This window comes from Phalaenopsis equestris, unplaced genomic scaffold, assembly GCF_001263595.1.
Source record: "Phalaenopsis equestris unplaced genomic scaffold, ASM126359v1 Scaffold000002, whole genome shotgun sequence".
NCBI lineage: Eukaryota > Viridiplantae > Streptophyta > Magnoliopsida > Asparagales > Orchidaceae > Phalaenopsis > Phalaenopsis equestris.
This window is the reverse complement of record NW_018164444.1, coordinates 11,532,729-11,538,584: the sequence shown is the minus strand read 5'-3', so window position 1 is coordinate 11,538,584 and position 5,856 is coordinate 11,532,729.

Sequence of the window (5,856 nt, the reverse complement as noted above, 5' to 3'; positions counted from 1 at the left end):
TCGGAAGAGGACAAAATTTAAGGTTCAAATATTTGATTGGAGTTAACATAATTGAACGGATTATGCATGTCAATAGATGCTCGTTAATAATTATTAGTTGCTCTCATTGACACATCATGCTACCACTATTGCAGCCATGCCCCTATGATTTGAGGGGAAGGATTATGTGCTTGGCATGTAAACCCAAATTAATCTTTCAAAGATTTCTTTACTACTTTCTATGGTAACAAGGTAGAAGTGTATTGGCGCTCTTATATTTTGCACAAATACTACTGTTTTATACAAATTGTCGCTTGTCTAGTGATGTGCGGAGAACGAGTTAGATTCTGGTGTTGTGCTTTTCTCATACAATATTGAAGTTTGACTGTGTTGTGCTTTCTGTGATACTCATTCAAGATAAAAAAAAAAAAAATCATTTGTTCTTTAAATTTTAATATACCTTTAACCTTTTAAGTGGAAATTATTTTCATGGGTATTTTTTTTCTACTTCAGCCTAATATCCATCAAATTTTTAATCGGTGCAATGATTTGGTAATAGCATCTGATATTATAAAAAACAAGGGCATTTACATACACATCTCGCACCTCAATTTTGATTTTTATATTATGTCACTCAAATTTTTCATATCACATAAAAATACAATTGTTCTAACCATTCAAATATGAAATACACATTAACATGCATAGATAAGGTGACATGTATGCAGAAGTTAAAGTTTAGTTGTTAGATATATAAATACAAAAGAATTGCTTGGTTTGCAGGTAAATCTTCCTAAAATTTTTTGACAATTGATACTTGGTTGGTGCACTAAAAATTTATAGAAGCTTTTATTTTTAGCTGAGTAATAATGGGTAAACATTTTCTTATAGTTGGATACTTGTACGCTAATATCTTATAATATTTTCTGATGAATATTTTTATACTCTGAGTCTGTGACTTTGCTTCTCCCTATTTTTATTGTCGTTTTCAGTTTATTTCCATATATTATCAATTGTTTACATTTTTCTTCCAATCTCTCTAACTTGTTTTTATCATCATACATATATTTTTTGTCTTACTCTGTGGATTTGGGACATAGCCCTCAAATTTCTCAAAAAAAAAAAAAAGGAAAGAAAAGAAAGAGAATAAATTTGTAGATTATTACAATATAATTTAAATAATATAATAAAGATATGATAATAATACTTTTTTTGTTAATTTCATATGTTATATTTTAAATTATCATATTATATAATTAAGTATTTTATAATATAATTCTAAATTGAAGTTTTGAGGCATTATAATTTGATAATTTTCTATATATAAGGTTATACACAAATACAAAATTTTGAAAAAAAAAATGTACTACTATCACTTTATAAAAACATTAAATAAGAGACATTTCACCATTCTCTCTTCCTATGTTTATTAGACATTCAATATCAAATTAAGATATATAAAATCTCATTTAAGAAGTTATTGGGTCTACTTGGGACAACTAATTTATGGTTTCTTTAGTTTTTAGACCGCAATTGCAATCATGTTTGGAGAATTGCTTTCATGTTGCTTTGTAGAAATTTTTGTGATGGAAATCTGCTTTTTTAACCGAATCTGTTAAACTGTGGTTGGTGTAAGAACATTGCTATCTGATTTTTTTGAAAAAAATATATATTTATAATTCACATCTAAACTTCTTAAGAAGTTTTTTCGACCAAAAATTTACAATCTTTTTAAAAAGTTGTTGTGTAAGAACATTGCTATCTGATTTTTTTGAAAAAAAAATATATATTTATATTTCACATCTAAACTTCTTAAGAAGTTTTTCCGACCAAAAATTTACAATCTTTTTAAAAAGTTGTTGTCACCCTAAATAAACTTAAACCAAATAATTTAAGTCATTTAATCAAAATAAAATAATCCATTAATGATCAATATTGGAACTCAACAGCTAATCAATAATTAAAAAGTATTAGTTCCTCGATTCATATGTTAATTTTTAAAAATACTAGCTAATTATATGCAAAATTGACTATTGCATTGGATACATTAAATTAATCAAACCAATATATCTTGGTATGATTTTTGAGAGGTGTGATGGAGTGGGGAAGGGTGGTGAAATGGTGGTGCATTTAGAAGATTTTTATTTCTACGGAAAATGTAATAGGTTGGGGGTTGGTTCTCAGAAGTCACACGGGGGTGTTTCCACAAAGCAAAAAAAGGGACATCTACTAAAGCCAAACTTGAAGTTAGGTGTTGACGTAGAGAGTCTTTATCCTGTAGAAGTGAGCAATTAGTTAATTTAAATGAATTAATTCCCAAATTAATCTAATCAATTGTGGGTCAACCTAACGTGAATGCTTTGCTATGTGCAATTTGGGAAACTAATTTCCATTTTTTTAAAGAAAAAAGTTCCCCTTTCCATATTCACCTCTATCTCTCCCTCTCTCTCTCTCTCTCTCTCTCTCTCTCTCTCTCTCTCTCTCTCTCTCTCTCTCTCTCTCTCTCTCTCTCTCTCTCTCTCTCTCTCTCTCTCTCTCTCTCTCTCTCTCTCTCTCACGCTCTCACTCACTCACTCACTCACTCACTCACTCACTCTTTAGTGTTTCATGTGCACAAACAATAAAGAAAGGAAACACATCTTGAGGAAGAAGGAAGAACTTCAAAAACCAAGTCTGTCTTCTGATCATTGAAATCCAAACTATAGGGAACTGAAGGCCAAATGCTCTTCTTCTATTGTGGTTTGCATCATGTTTTCTTAAATCTGTTGACATTTCCAAACTCTTATACTTGATGAAATTGATGTATACCACCTACTCAATTATGGTTTATTATTGATTTACTCTAATAGTGTTTTAGGAAGAACTTTATATACCAATTAAGTTGATTGTTGAAGGTATTTAAGTAGCCTACGAGTTTGAGAGATTTTTCTTGCTAAAAAATTGGTTTTGTTTATTCTAAGCTATTTTATTAGTGTAATTATGGTGTGTGTATGTTCATGGTGTAGCGTGTTTTTATCTTGCTTTTTAATAAGTGGTATCAAAGAGAGCTTGCTCTAGGGATTAATTTATGCTAATTAAATAGAGAAGTCCACTAGTAAAAACTACACCATGTTTAAGCTTTTGTCAACCAATTACTTAATTTAGAAGTCTTGTGTGGGGGATTTGCTTTACTGTTTAGGCTTAGGAGATACACTTTTAGGTGATGAGGGTAAACCAATAGAGATGTTTGATAATGATTGAGAAAAGTTAAATAGCAAAATCATTAACAAAATTCAACATTGGGTAGTAATAATGTTTATCAACATGTGGGAAATGGGATAAATGTTAGAAATATTCGGGAAACTATGAAGAAAATGAACAAAAGTATGCATAAAACATCACTTTTCATTTTAGAAAATTAATGTATCTTAGGTTCACTGATGGGAATGTGTTTTATAATCACTTGAATATTTTTTAGAGTATATTAAATGAATTAGAAACTTTGGATGTAAAGTTAGAAGATGAGATTCTTGCCTTGGATTTGATCAATTCCTTACCAAATAGTTGAGAGACTTTTATTGTTTGTCTAAGTGATTCCGCTCCAAATCGCATTCTTAATTTGAAGATGGTGAAAGAAATTTTATTGAATGAAGAAAATAAAAGAAATGAGCAAGGGATGATTATGCTGAGTTAGGTGTTAGTTTTAGAGAAATGAGGTAGAAGCAAGAGTATAAATCATAAGGGTTGTGAAAGCAATGATATATCATGAGGAAAATCTCAAGCAAGAAATGAGTTCAGATGCTTTCATTGAGATACACGTGGGCATAAGTGGTCTTAATGTAGATTGCTAAAAAGAGAATAAAATGGAAACAAAAAGATGAAATAAAGATAAATGATTCTAATACAACAACTGTAGGAGGGGATGCCATTAATCTTGGTAATAACAACATATTTAATCCTACATGTCAGGATTCTCATTGGGTAGTTAATTCTAATGCTTCATATCATATCACTTCTTGTTAGGATTTATTTTCTATTTATAAGGAGGGTGAGTTTGGTCATATGAAAACGGGGAATGATGTAAAATGCAAAATTATGATCATGAATGATATTTATATGAATACTAATGCCAGATGTCAATTACGTCTTAAGAATACGAGCCATGTTCCTAATATCCACTTGAATTTGGTCTCTACTGGTATACTTAATGATGAAGAATATTATAACCACTTTGGTAAAGGTAAATGGAAGCTCACTAAGGGGTGGTCATTGGTGGTTGTTAGATGGAAGAAACACAATTATCTTTATTTGATGGAGGCTTAGTCTTATGAGGGAGAAACAAATTAAAATTGATGAGTCATTCACTAAACTATGGCATATGCAACTCAGTCACATGAGTCAAAGTTGTATGAAGAAGATCTCCTACAAATATATTATTTCTAATCTGAGGTCTACAAAATTTGAGGTATGCACTCATTGTTTTGCTTGTACATAACACATAATAGCTTTTAAAACTCTCCCTTCATCTAAAAGAGCTAATATGTTAGATTTGGTGCAAATTGATATCAATTCTATGGACTTTATAAGCCTCAATGATGCTCATTGTGATATCAATTCTATGGACTTTATAAGCCTCAATGAGCCTCAATGATGCTCATTATTATATTACTTTCTTTGACGATCATTTCAGGAAAGCGCAGGCTTATGCTTTGAGAACTAAAAACCAAACTTTGGTTTTTTTCAAGATTTTTCACATGTTAGTTGAGAGAAATTCTAGGAAAAAGTTGAAGTGTCTCAATTCATATAATAGGATGAGTACAGAGAGCCATTTGGGAAGTGCTGTAGTACTCATGGGATTATACTTACGAAGATAGAGCAAAATTTCCCCAACATAATGGAGTTACCATGAGAATGAACCATACAATTAATGACATGATTTATTAAATGCTGTCTCATTCAAAACTACCAAATTTTTTATGTGGAGAGGTTATAAGATTGGTGGTTGATTTCATAAATCTTTTTCTTTGGTCCATTTGAGAAGTGCTTTTGATCGAAAAGATGTTTCATATGGACACTTTGTTTTTAGATGTATGCATGTTTCTAAAGATGAGAGATCTAAACTTGATAGCAATATAAGGCAATGCATTTTGATTAGGAACAACCATGAGGAGTTTGGATATAGATTTTGAGATTCTATTAATAAGAAGATTATTAGAAGTAGAGAAATAATTTTCTTTGAAAACCACACCATTACAAATTTTAAAAACATAAATAATTCAAAGTCTAACAGTGAAGAGCAAGTTGATTCAGGTTTAATTCATCCAACTATAGTGCATGGTATTGATGATAGAGATATACATATTTATGAGCCACATCTGGCTGATGATGATATAATTGATGAGAACCTTTAAGAGACACTATTTGAACCTTTATTAAGGAGATCCAACAAAGAGGCAACCTTCTAGGAGATATTCTACCAGTGAACATGTGATGCTTACTGGTGGGGCAAGCTAGCTAGAGACTTATGTTGACATTTTTTCATAAGAAAAGAAGGGAAAGTAGTTGAGTTCCATGAATGAAGAGATAAGATCCCTACATGAGAACCACACTTAGGTTATGGTGAAACTACCACTGAGAAAGAAAACTTTAAAGAGCAATCGAGTATTTAGATTGAAGTCAAAGGAGAATAACATACAACCAAAGTATAATGCATGTTTGGTTCTAAAGGTATTCATTTAGACAAAGGGCATCGATTCCAATGAGATCTTCTCACTAGTGGTGAAAATGAGATTAGTTTGAGTTGTATTAGGACAAGCTACCAGTTTGAATTTAGAGGTGGAACTACTTGATGTAAGGAAATCATTTCTTCATAGTGATATGGAAGAGGAGATTTACATG